Source organism: Ctenopharyngodon idella, chromosome 3, assembly GCF_019924925.1.
Source record: "Ctenopharyngodon idella isolate HZGC_01 chromosome 3, HZGC01, whole genome shotgun sequence".
Classification (NCBI taxonomy): Eukaryota; Metazoa; Chordata; class Actinopteri; order Cypriniformes; family Xenocyprididae; genus Ctenopharyngodon; species Ctenopharyngodon idella.
Window position 1 is genome coordinate 47,844,677 of NC_067222.1, and position 13,531 is coordinate 47,858,207.

Consider the following 13,531-nt stretch of genomic DNA (forward strand, 5'->3'; position numbering starts at 1 on the left):
TTTGAAATAAGATTATTTTGCTTACCCCATTGGCAGATTATTTAGCTTGTTTTAAGCAATTTTAACTTATTTTTTCTGAAAACAAGACATTAATTTTTACTTGTCCAGAAAATGCTTCTTGATTCAAGAATTTTTAGATACTTGGACTGGAAACAAGACAAATAATCTAAGTAAGAAAAGCATTTTTTGTAGTGCAGTTCCATCAACTGGTCGGGTGAGAGCGTCAAGGTGGCAGGAAGTCATTCGTTTTCCATGCGAGCCAGCGGCAAGCTCCACGAGCAGTGGTGCAGCGCTTCTTGGACGATGTGGGTGTTGAGGAGAGTTGAAATCAGGTCAACTTTATGGTAATGAGCTATGACACGGTTCGGCGGCAACCAATCGGAATATGGAAGTTCTCCGCTTGAGATGATTCCAGAGAACGCAGTCGTGTAAACTTGGGTTCCGACCAAACATTAGTTCCCAAGCAAAATGGAGGAGAGGTTGATAATTGCTGTGGCTGTTTTCCCAATAATATATGACGTGTGTCCCTGTTTGCATACAGGGTCATAAATAAGAAAAATGATGCGTGGACCAAGCAAGGTGTCTGTTAGCAAGCAAGTTAATGTCGAGCCCTGTTGCAGTTATATTTGAGAAAGTACGCAATGCTTGGGGTAATCATACCCCTTAAAATTAAGTCAATTCAAATAGGCTTTAATTAAATGATTAGTTTGCCCCAAAGTGAAAATTCTATGTAAGTAGTTTATACAGTAAATATTGAGAGATTATTAAATATTGAGAGATTACTGATACTTTGAGTGTTTTTGAGATGATGAGGCTGGTTTTCTCTGTTGCAGATGAATGAAGGAGGTCACTGGAATTCAGTTAAGGAGATCATTATAGTTCAGTGAGAGAGCTTATGGATATCCACAACTTGATGGGTAAGTAGTCTGTGTCCAAGTCGGAAGCCAGACGAAGACTGATGTGTAGTGTGTGCTTTTATGCATGGATGATTCACTCATAAGGGGATTGAAGGCAGGTGTGTGTGATTAGAACCAAAGACTTTATGTACAGAAAGACAGTGCACTCATATTACTATGAATGGGAGAAATTGCAATGCGCAATATGGCAGAATAAGTCTCACCTTCTAAAGAAAAGGGCCAGTCGTCGATTGGTAAAGTCATTGCATCACTGCAGCTGCTGTTAGAAGCTCTGGTTCCTATAGTAACAATCAAGTGTTCTGAGATGCACCAAAATTAAATCTGTTCATCCTATAAAGACATTGTGTTTCTTCTCAAGACTTGAATTAATCCACTTGGTTCATATGGATTTATTTATTTTTTCTATTCTTTTAACATTTTGAAGTGTCAGAGTCTTAGGTGAACAGACATTCAATGGAGGGACAAAAAACATCTCCATTAAAAAATATCTCCATTTGTGTTCCAAAGATGAACAAATTTCTTATGGGTTTGGAACAACAGGAGGGTGAGTGTCATGAAACAGGAGAGGACATGCAGGACACGGAGGTAAACGTAACAGCTCTTTATTACAATAGGGCAGTTGGAGACGGATGTCCCTGGTGGAGAGCCAGACCTTCTATCCTGGATGGTAGGTGGGTGTAGCAGCTCTTCTGACATCGGCCTCACTCTTGTGCCTCTGGACTGCCCCTTGCAGATGGACACGAGCTAAGTCCCACACCCGCTTGCTCATCTGAAACCAGTGGTTAACAGCTGGAACCTTGGATGGCTCACCTAACCACAAAAACAGGGGCGGTTGGTAGCTGAGTATGAACTGGAAAGGGTGAGTCCTGTGGTTTTCTGACGAAGAGAGTTTTGTGCATACTCATTAGGAAGGGGTTCCAGCTATGTTGATGATGGTGGCAGTATGACTGCAGGAAACGTCCAATTTCTTGAATCTTGCATTCGGTTTGGCCGTTGGTCTGGGGGTGATAGCCAGAAACGTTGGCTGTTTCACAATCTCTTTGTGAACTTCAACTGTTCTTTTAGGGCCTAACTTCAGAGGGGTCTTCTGAAAATCACTTCTGTTAATCAAGCAGTATCTGCAAAAATGTATACTGCTACTGAAGTTTTCACAGAAGCCACCAATACAGTGGGAGCCAAGATTATTACCACAAATGGAAATTAAAGATGCTTTTCTAATGCCATCATCTGTATCAATACCTGTATCTTCCAAATCTTTGAGGTCTGTGATAATACTTGAAAACACCTTCTCAAGTCCATAAGTCTTCAAGTCATTCTCTCTGCACAGAAGGACCAACTGCATCAGATCTACAAGGGAGCGGTTGTGTGGCTGTAACTCACCAAGACTCATATACACTGCTAAGATCTTGTGTTTCTTTTTCCCTGAGCCAAGTGGATTTGTAACTTCAAATGAATCCTGGTAAAGGATGAGAGACAGTGAAGAAGTGCTTTTTAAGAGAGAATTTTCTTTGACATGTCTTCCATCCAACACATCCTCCAAAACCATGTCATCATTGTTGTGACATCTTGCTTGGCTGCACTGTACTTTAACACTGGATTGTCTGAGAAGGGTTTGCAATGTCTCCTTGATAGGCACATACTGACAAAAGTGCTCTTTGCCAGCAGTATCAGTTCCCAGATAAATCTGTATTGGCTCAGTGTAATCAAAATGCTGCTTGTAGAATGTTTTTCTTGTTTTGTCTGATCTCAGTGGTCCTTCATTGTATAGAGTGAAGAGATCCTCTTTACTGAGACTATGAATTATTTGATCTATCTTAGTTTGTGGAATATTCAGTTCTAAAAGCTTCTCTTTCAACTTGTCAAAGAAGTCTGCCAAACTGGAGGTATGAACATGCTGAAATCCTTCAATAATGCACTGTATGGTGCTAGCTGGCAACTGCATTTTTGCATGCATTTTCAGATAAAACTGGGCCAAATTATGCAAAAATGATTCATGCTCATCATGCTCAACATCCTCTTCATGATCTTCTGTTGAAAAACAAAGTTCGCACTCAGGAGCACCACTGATTTTGGAGGGACTTGACATCTGGGCAGTGGCCACCTGGGAATGTTTTCTTGAAATGTGCGCAGAAAAGGATGACCTTACTCTGAAATATTTTTGTAATTTTAATCTTATAAGACTTTCGTTCAACTTCCAAACACAAAGATATTTTTTTATGAAACCTGCGAGGTCCATCCATTTAAAATCCATTCCTCTAAAACTTAAAAAAAAAATAATAATAAAGGCATCATAAAAATAATAAATCGAGTGGATTAGACCACTCAGTTGATTATTTTTACGATGCCTTTATGACACTTTTAAGAGGAATGGATTTGGGATGGATGGAAAGAAACCTCTCAGGTTTCATAAAAAATGTGCTCCTCAAAATCAAAGTGAAAGTGCAAACATCATGTATGTGCAAACATATCACATTTAGTTTTAGTCGTATGATTATTCAGGGCTCAACATTAAGGACTGCCCAATTTCCTGAGGCAAGTGTAAACGACGCTCCGGACAGTAGACGGAATGGTCACTTGCCCGATCGGGTCAGTGCTGTAGGGTTTGCAATATATATCGTCTATGACAGTGGTTCTCAACCGGTGGGGCGCGCCCCCCAGGATGGGAGGAAAAAAAAACATGCAAATTTTTTTTATCACTAGACTATTGTCATAAAAAGTTATAGTTTTGTATATACATAACTCCTGAATAAAATTAAAATGTGTTTTGACTGATTTAAAAAAAAAAGTTTTGAACAAATTTGATTGGTTTGTCGATAGTGAGCGCAAATGCAGGTGATAAGCGGTTTTATTAAGCGAGTCATTGAGTCGTTCATTCACGATTCGTTCAAACGGCCGATTCATCTAGAATGAGACAGATGTTTGTGAACGGGTCATTGAATCTTTGACTCAAATGATTTGTTCAAAACACTGAATCATTCAAAACACAATTGAGTGTTGCTGTGAGATGCGCTATGTTGTGATCTTTGTTTGGATTCATCGGATCTATTTTCGCTGCTAAAATAGACCAAAACATTTATTATTTCGTCTAAAATGTAAGTGACTTAATATTATTAACTTGTTTGTTGAACTGTCATATCAGTGTCACATTTTCAATCACGAGGTGATGGTAAATTAAGTGATGGTCAATTGTCAGCTCTCTTGGTCGTCAGGTCGTGTGATGTATGTTGCTGAACTGTATTCAAATGTTATAAATATAAAAACACCACATTTTGAAACTCAACTGCAGTATGTCAATTTAGTTTATTTGTGTGCTGCGCTCATAGACTTTAGAAAACGGCGCTCATTTGTTTGATTTCTCCTCGAGAAGCTGCGCAAGCCTCAAAAGTTTAAGGTCCTTGCACCCTGACTGAGTCCGAAACTGTCATATTCGTTTTTTCATATTCGTGAAAATATGGTGGCTCTCAATTGTCAAAAACACCCCTCAAAATATTTGCTACGGATGTGAAAAATGCAGAAAATTGAACCATCCGAATTAATTTTTATGACGGACGGAAGTTTCAGAGGCTGCAAACGTATAAAACGTGAGGTCATATTTAGTTTTATATATATATATATATATATATGAACAAATAAACTAGTCAGAATATAGGCTACAGTTAAAGCTTTCCTTTACCTGCAAGCTTCTGTAAAAAATGCAGATGATGCCTACTATTAGGCCTAGTAATAATAACAATAATAAAGCATACATTAATATCAGAGGTCTAGTGCCAATTCCCAATTATAGCAATATCCTAGTAATGATAATAGGCCTACTGATAATAATAATAATAATAATAATAACAACAATAAAGCAGGTAACCTCATATAATTATATAGCAATAGCCTTGTAATGATGATAGGCCTACTACTACTCATTATTATTATTATTATTATTATTATTATAATGCCTGCAAGCTCACATTAGAAGTCTGGTGCTACTGCCAATTATAACAATAGCCTAGTAATGATAATAGGCCTACCTACCGCTACTGATGATAATAATAATAATAATAATAATAATAATAATGTGGGCCTAAAAAAAATAGCCTAGGGCTATCTATCTATCTATCTATCTATCTATCTATCTGGTGTGTGGTTGGGGGGGTGGGGTTGCACTGGGGCCCCAACTGCAATGAACCAGCTTTGGGGGGGCCCAGCTTGCATAAGGTTGAGAACCCCTGGTCTATGACATCATAATTGTAGATTTAACAATCTGAAATTATTGTGTATGGCCTTCACTTTACAAAAAACAAACAAAAACACACCCATTGAGTGCACGCATGCACTACGTGACGTAGTCAAGGTAAGACTGGTGCATGTGCATATTAGAGTGTATGCTTTTACTGCGTGATTTAGTCGATTAAAATGCCTTTAGAATGCCCCCAGAATTCAAGATAAGGGGCAAAAAGGCTTTTATATTTATATAATTTAATATAGATATATATTTTTTGTTTATAATATAAATGTGTATATATATATATATACACATAAAGAGCTGATTTAACATTGTTTATATTATGTCTGGCATTTTTGGTATTTTATACAAGATACAGTAAGAACATGAACAAAAAAACAAAGTAAAACAAACTGACAAATACAATAGAACAAAGATACAAATGAAATAAAGTGCTTTCATTTGTTCATGTGTTCAGGTAAATAATATAGGCCTAGCCTATAAAAGAAATCTAAGTAAAGTAACCAAATGTAAAATAACATTGCATGGTTTTCACAGTGTAAATTAATAGATTAATGCTTAACTAACTATATTCAGAAGAAGATATGTGAGTGATTTTCTCTTTGCATTTTGTTGTTTGATTAACACGGATGGCACAATTGTCAGAAGGTGACTGCTGTCACTTTAAGAGAATAGATATTAACACACATCTGATTTTCTCCCAGCTGTTCATGTACACTTACGAAATAAACTGCATTTAAGTAGTTAAACACGCTGCAATCCGGTCATTTTTAACATACTTTTGTGTGTATTTGATCGCTTGGACGTGCACCTGAAGCCCAACGTGTAATTTGTTTGTCTATTTGCGATCCGTTTTGGAGCACGCGCACACAATTCAGCCTGAGGAACAGCGTCTATTGCGCGGATTATTGTGCTTTCAACGTTTTAAAATGTTGATAATAATTATCAAACAATTACTGCAATTTAGCAACAGTAAAGATTGTACTGATTCTGACGTCAAGTTTGGGTTTAGGGAGGAACGAACGCACACACAGCTGTAAATAGAATGAAGGTGTTAGACGAAACGTGGCTAGTTTTTAATAGTTTTACCTCAGATATCTTATTTCTGATCCTTGGAAGCCAAAATCGAAATCAAAAATAAAATTAGCTTAATATCACAGGCCTAAAGTATAAGCAGACGTTTAGTTGTTTAGTTCTCTCCTCCATCGTCACCATTAAACAGGGCTTTCATGTTGTGAGTGGCTGCGTGCGCTGTAGCTTCTCTGCGTGATGGTCTGCGTTCTCTGCTAGTAGCTTTTGGTGTCATAACCCTATTTATTAAGGGTAAATGTAACAAAGACAACGAAAACAATAACTAGGCTTATTTTATAGGCCCATTTTCTTTTCTTTTACTTTATTAATTGTTTGTTGTGGGGTCAGTGAAAATTTTGGCGGGGCAAGTAAACATTTTAACCTTTATAAAAAAATTCTTAGCGTTGAGCTGTTATTCAAAGCGTTTTAGATGTACAGCGTCGGCGAATAAACGTAAATCTAACATTTATCTGACGTAAACACGAAAGCTCTGCACTGTGTTCACTACGTCAACAGCGTAGGAGACTGAAGAGAAAAAATTGTTGAATAAAGTTATTTTTGTTGCAAACAAAACGTATTCTAGTCTCTTCATAACATTAATGTTGAATGATGTCTTTAGTACCTTTCTGTACCTCAAAAGGTGCAATGATGTTGCTGCCTATGTGTGGTTCAAAACCCTCAGATTTCATCAAAAATATGTTAATTTGTGTTCCGAAGATGAATGAAGGTCTTACAGGTTTGGGACGACAGGAGGGTGAGTAATTAATGACAGAAATTTCATTTTTGGGTGATCACTTTTACCAATAACTGGAATAGAATTTCAAAAGTATTTTGGTATGAACATATTTCAATTAAACTATTAGATGGCTTTTACATTGCTTTAATCTGTTACTATTTTAACATGTCATATTTCTGTCCGGTGTAGAGTGAATCCAGCATTTATATGTAGCTGTCATTTCCGAAACTTTGAAGCATGCAATTGGCCATCTGTCCTCTTAGCACCATGAAAAACTATAGTTTTAGTGAACGGAAGCCAAGGCCCGCTACCTTTACGATCATGAAAATGGGAGAGGTGGGCCATTTTGAGCAGTTTGCGTACATGGCTTGTCTGCGTGAATTGTCTGCGCAATGCCTGCATTGAAACCGCAAGTACTGCATCAGGGAAAAAATGAAAGTTTATGGAGTTTCAGTAACATTACTACATTAAACTACAATATATATTGTTGGGGGAATATTTGTGGGTTCTCATAATAATACAATAATACTATTTTAATAATAATAATAAAAAACTCTTATTTATTTCTGCTTAAAATATCGTAATAAGTATTACATTGTGAGTTCAGTATCGTGATTTTATTGAATCGTGACATGAGTGTATTGTTACACCAATATGTACAAAACGTTAATCACATAATGCACCTGATGGTTAGTCAAAACATACTTACAAAAGCCAAAGAAGCTCCGGGTTGTGGCTCTTAAAAGAGCCTTTGGGGTGTAGTTAGCTCCTGTTTACCCAGGGAAAAGAGAGAGAAAAAAAGAAACATAATTTTCCATCAATGATCAAAATGTTATGAACATGACAAATCACAAATCTAGGATGACTGCTAGTTTGATCACTTACACAATCAGATGACAAACAATCAACACTGAGAGAAAAAGAGAGAAAATATGTAAATATGTGTTAATAGGAAATAAATAAGAAGCCGTAATAAAATATGCAAGGAATAATTGCTATGTCTGTGATTGGCTACATTGCTGACCGCTGCAAAACACGGTGAGTGGGGTTGTGAGAGAGCGCGCGTGCGTCTCAATCTTTTACAGTCTATGGTCTCAATCAGCTCCCTAGTTCAGAAGTTAGCGCACTGATCAGGGAGTCGGCCACATTCATTTACACGATATACTAATTCACGACCTAGGAAGCTATAGAGCTGATTGACACGCAGGGAGAGTCTTTGAAAAAACGCGCTAGGCCAACTTCAAAATAATTACGTAATAATAATAAACGTAAAATAATAAACGTAACTTAAAAGAAATTTTTTAAGTAAAAAGTACTTACCTCAGAAAAACTCGGCTGGCTTCTAACGTTAGCGTAGCGGTCCACTCAGCAGTCCGTTATGCGCGCACTCGACACAAACCTCAGTTTATATGCCCTCTGCCAGCTTGTTGCGCGGGCTTTGCACGCGAGTAACAATTCAAATTTTTGAGACGTAAGCAAAGTTTATATATATTTTTTTTATTATTATTATTTTTAATCATTATCATTTATATCACCACAGTTGTGCTGTTCCACGGCATTAAAAAATAAATAATATGATTGTAGGAACGCAGTTGTGGGACAGGGCAACTATGGCTACGGACAGTTGGCAGCTACCAATCTGAGAGGAGCAAAACTATTGCCAAACAACAATTAATATATTATTTTAAAACACTTGTTAGGCACTTTATTTAAGCTTTTCAAAATATTCTCTTCATTTTTATAAAATATAAATGCCTTTCCGATCGGGTTTGTGATGTGAAAAGGGAGAAGAGCGAGTTTGGCAAAAGACGGATTCGAACCCGGGTTGATGATTGCGTCAAAACTTTCTCGAATCACCCGCTTTACGACCTACGTCACTATAACATTACAAAAAGTTGCGTCTTTTTTCTATTTAACTGAAAACATTCGATGGTGAAATTACAGCCTACGTACCACAAATGTTGGTATTTTACGCATTGAATGAGGTAAATTCCCTGTTTTGGGTTGACACATGACAACTTACCAGCGTAAAAATATATTAGTTATATATTAGTTCACGCTATTTTCTTCGCTCCCTGCCACAGAGAGGCCGCCATCTTGTTTGAATTTTTCTGAAAGCGCCAAGCCGGTCACGTGATCGGCTGCTAGCATTCTGATTGGAGGATCTCAAAAAATTGCCCACGACCCATCTAAAGTATCCAGATAGAAATTTGTTGCTCATTCTCAATGGAAAAAAGTGCCAAAGCAACATTGCTTGGCAACATTGCTCAAAAAGGTGCCTGATGTATCATCACCTGCAGTCCGCAGGACCATACACACTTCAAGAAATCAGTCTTCTTAATTTACAGTAGCACTACTGCTTTTGAGTAAACAGTAAAGTACTGTAAATTCCCATATACAGTAAGTTACTGTAAATATCATAAAAAATACCCATAATGCAGTGCATACTACAGTAGTTAACCGTAAAAAATATATATGGTATTTTACTGGGATTTTTTGTGGTAAGTAACTGTAAAATTACAGCAAAGTCTAACAGTGTACAAAACAAAACAAAAAATTCAGGAAGCATCAAGCACATCAGTACAGTTACATCAGATTTCCTAAGTGGGGAACCGGAAAGAGACAGTCGATCACTCGATTTGTACAGCATTGATTTAATCGTTTTTTGCGGACAGCAAAAGGGGGGGGGGGGGGGGGGGTTCTGTGTTCTACTACACTTGTATTGTACACATAATACACTTGCTTAAAATGAGTCTAAAATGCAAAATAATAATTAAAAATAGTTACAAGTTTAAAAAGTTGAAATTTCTGTAGGCTACAATAGGCTAGCCCAGCTCGTAAAAATGAAAATATTACATTCACTAATAAATGTTAAAAAATATTTGTTAAATGCTGTTTTATTTATCTAATCTAATATTTATGTTGTTTTATTTTTGTAATGCGATTTTTCAAATAGTGTAATAGTTTTTTTTTTTTTTTGTTAGGCCTGGTTAATAGTGTAATATTTTTTGGTGAATTGCAGGGGCGCAACTGCACATTTGCTGAAGGTTATGCAAGATCATGGTTGGCTAACAGTTAAACTGCTCAATCTAAACTTTTCACTTAGGCCTACTTTTTTCAAAAGATTAATGGGATTTTAAATAAAGACATAATTTTATTTTTGTATGTTATGTTAACTACATTGTGTTTTGTCTACTTTTGACTTTAATGAATATGACATTGATCAATTGATATGATCAGTTAATCCAGAAAATCCAAAGGATTCACATTTTCTCACATTTTTCAATATTCTTGCCACTCTATATCCCCTGTCTTGCCCCGCCCCAAACCTATGTAGGTCATCTGATGGAATATAAGGAATATAATGCAGGGCAACAACTCACTATGCGATGGATAGAGCTTACAGAATGTAGTTAGAATGTCTATAAAACTCAAGATATTGGAGCAAAAATGCCCCTTATTGAGTTTTTGTCTCATATTTATCATATGAGTTAAGCAGTATCACAAAAGTAACGGATTTCAATATTACACGAGTGCTGTTTTTGTCCCAAATAAAATAAGTGCAAAATGCAATACTTATTTTATACGTGTTTAAAATAAGTTTATATTGTGTTATTTTAGACAACATATTGTCTGTTTTGTTCAAATTTGCCAATGAAACTATAAAGACAAAGCAGAACTGTTCGTCTCCACGCAATACACGGCAGTGTTTCATTTCTGAATCTGCGTTTTGAACGTAACAAAAGTGATTCAGCGGACCATTCATAAAAGACTTGAAGCGGCGCTACACACAGACAGATCGTATGACACGGTATGACATCAAAGACTTACAGTGATATAGGTTACGCTTACCAATTTCTTGTTATCCACATGGACATCGATGTCCTCATTTTAAGACACTGTTTTTCAATTTCTTTTTTACGTTTTCTGTTCTGTGTCCCAAACCGCTTCCCTCTGTCCATTTTGGACATGTGACTGTCCGTAACAGAGCAACGGCTCTTGTCGAAATGGTGAGCAGTTGATATCACTTAATATAATAAAATATATATATTTTTACAAATTTAAAATGCTAAACAAACATTATTTTTCAACAAACATAATTTTTAAGTTTATTTTAAACGTTTTATTCAAAAAGATTTTCAAAGAAGTTTTGGCACAATGGCGCCCCCCTCCGCGCGGCGCCCCTATGCACTGCATATACTGCATACCCCATTTTTGCGCCACTGGTGAATTGTATTAAAACAAAAATCCTAATAAAATTAAATCATAATAATTATTAATGTAATGATATAGGGAACCTGCAACAATTAAAAAAACAAAAACGTTCAAAAATGTATTGTCCCCGTTTTTTTATTAATAGATAATAACAAATGAGATTTCGGTGAGATTTTCGCCTATGTGTGTGTGAGAGAAAGCGGAGGAGTCACGTTGCTCACCTTTGTGTACACAATATTTATAAATGCCATATATTTATAACCTCTATTCATAATGGAGAGATGTGCACGCGCAAGTGACGGGATTTTGGGTGTGAGAACCGCTTGCACACCGTCGCTTCGCAACTAGTTACTAGATTTACCACCGATTTGCGGCTTTCGTGTGTCTCTCATTGAAAATGAACTAGAGACTTGTGCTTTGCGCGTCCAGTAAACTGTCTTTATGTCGAAGCAGGCTACTGCCGGCCCAATTTATCAGCGGCCCACCAGGAATTCTCCTGAATCTTTCAGGAGATATTATTACTATATAACATAAGTGTTTGCATTTGTAGTTAGTGGTTACGTGCTGATTATTTTTTACATTGCAGAATGAAAAAAGAAAAAAAAAGAAAAGAATCCGAAAACATGCTTGTACATGCTTTTATATTAGTGCAAGTTTATTATTAAATCAATAAACAAAACCTCCAGTCTTTCACATGCATCTCAAAGATCGAGTTTAATTGTTAGTGTGAAGTGGGGGCGGCACGACCAGGTTTTGCCTAGAGCGGCAGTTGAGCTTGCGCCGTCCCTGGCCATACACAGTGTCTTTGTATTCTGATTGAATTTACTGATTAAATTGAAAAAATCTGACATAAGATGACATATATGACAATAAATTTAAAAATACAATTAATCTCTGGCTTTACTGCTCAGTGTTATTTCAGGATTTTGATTTTCACTCAACTGAGACAGCACATCCTATTGTATTATAATGGCTATTTAATATTACTACTAAACTTATATATTTTAATATTTTAATTTTTGTCATTTGTAGCATGGGGCCCAAACATAAACTCAAGTCCTGTTTATAATACTCCAAATGTAGATTGGCGCTCGGGAGTAATGCTGATGAATGCATTAATCAAGTCCTTTATATTCAGTTGTTCAACAATGTCTGTGTGAACATGCATAAGTGTCAGATCAGATGAGTTAATCTCTTCTGAGACATGCTGTTCCTCAACCAGGTTTTGAGACATTTGTGGGTGGAGAAACTCCTCTCAGATGATGCAATAGAAACAGGAAGGCACAGGCAGAGTTTTAGCAGTTTTTCTGCTTCTACAAATAGAGATCATGTTTGAGAATGAATTCTGGAGAGGCCTGCTGCAACATCTTCCACTGTTTCACACAGAGCAGCCCCTCTGAATGCATTTCCTAACATCTGTAGCTGAAGTTTCAGCTGTTCCACATCAATATCTGTGGGAAGATGGAGAGATGTCCAGTGTTGGTGAATATTTCCCATTTGCCGCATTTAGAACAGTCTGCTCTCTGAATGCTGCAACTTTCATTCCATCCTGGTCAAATCTTCTGCTTAGTTTGGAAAAAACCAAATCCACTGCTTCAAAAAATCCTGTTCTCCATCTCAGTTTATAAGTTACCGGTGGCAGTGCCTCGGTCTCTGTAGTAGTCTCTGTCCTACTCTGGACTCATCTTCAGGCATTTTCATACCATTCTTTGTACCACATCTTTCACTTATTCATTTCTGCCACTGTGCTGTCACCTCTCAAGGCCTTTAGTCTCTCCATCAGCAGATTCACACACTCGGTGGCTCCAAAAGCGGTCAGCTTTTTACCCTGCAGGCTCTTTGCCACTACTTCACATGGCTCAAATAGTGCTTGACAGCAAAGAAGACTGAAGAGAGTTTTGCCTTTTAGTGCTTGCTTCTGAAGTCCATGTATTTTGGCTTTTGTATCTCCTCTTACTCCTTTGTCCTCCTTCAAAGTTTCGAGTGTAGTCAGTATCACCGGGTATGATGAACAATGGCGCTGAATCGCTTTAGTTCGCGCACAATATCTCATTGGGCATAAGCCCAAAAGGTTGACAATGACGTCTTCACAGCCAAACAATGATTCAAAGAGCTGTTTGCGTTTTGCTGATTCTTTAATAAGAACAGCAACACTCTGGACAAAGATTAAGCCTCCTGCTATAAGACTTACTTCACGTGCAACTTCCTGAAGTACAAGATCCAGAGAATGATTGCTACAGTGCACATATAGTGGGTGTGGGCTTACTTCTCTCAGCCGTGCCTGAACACCAGACAGGCGGCCTGACATGTTACTACCACCATCAAAACAGTACCCCTGAAGACAACAGATAGGAATGT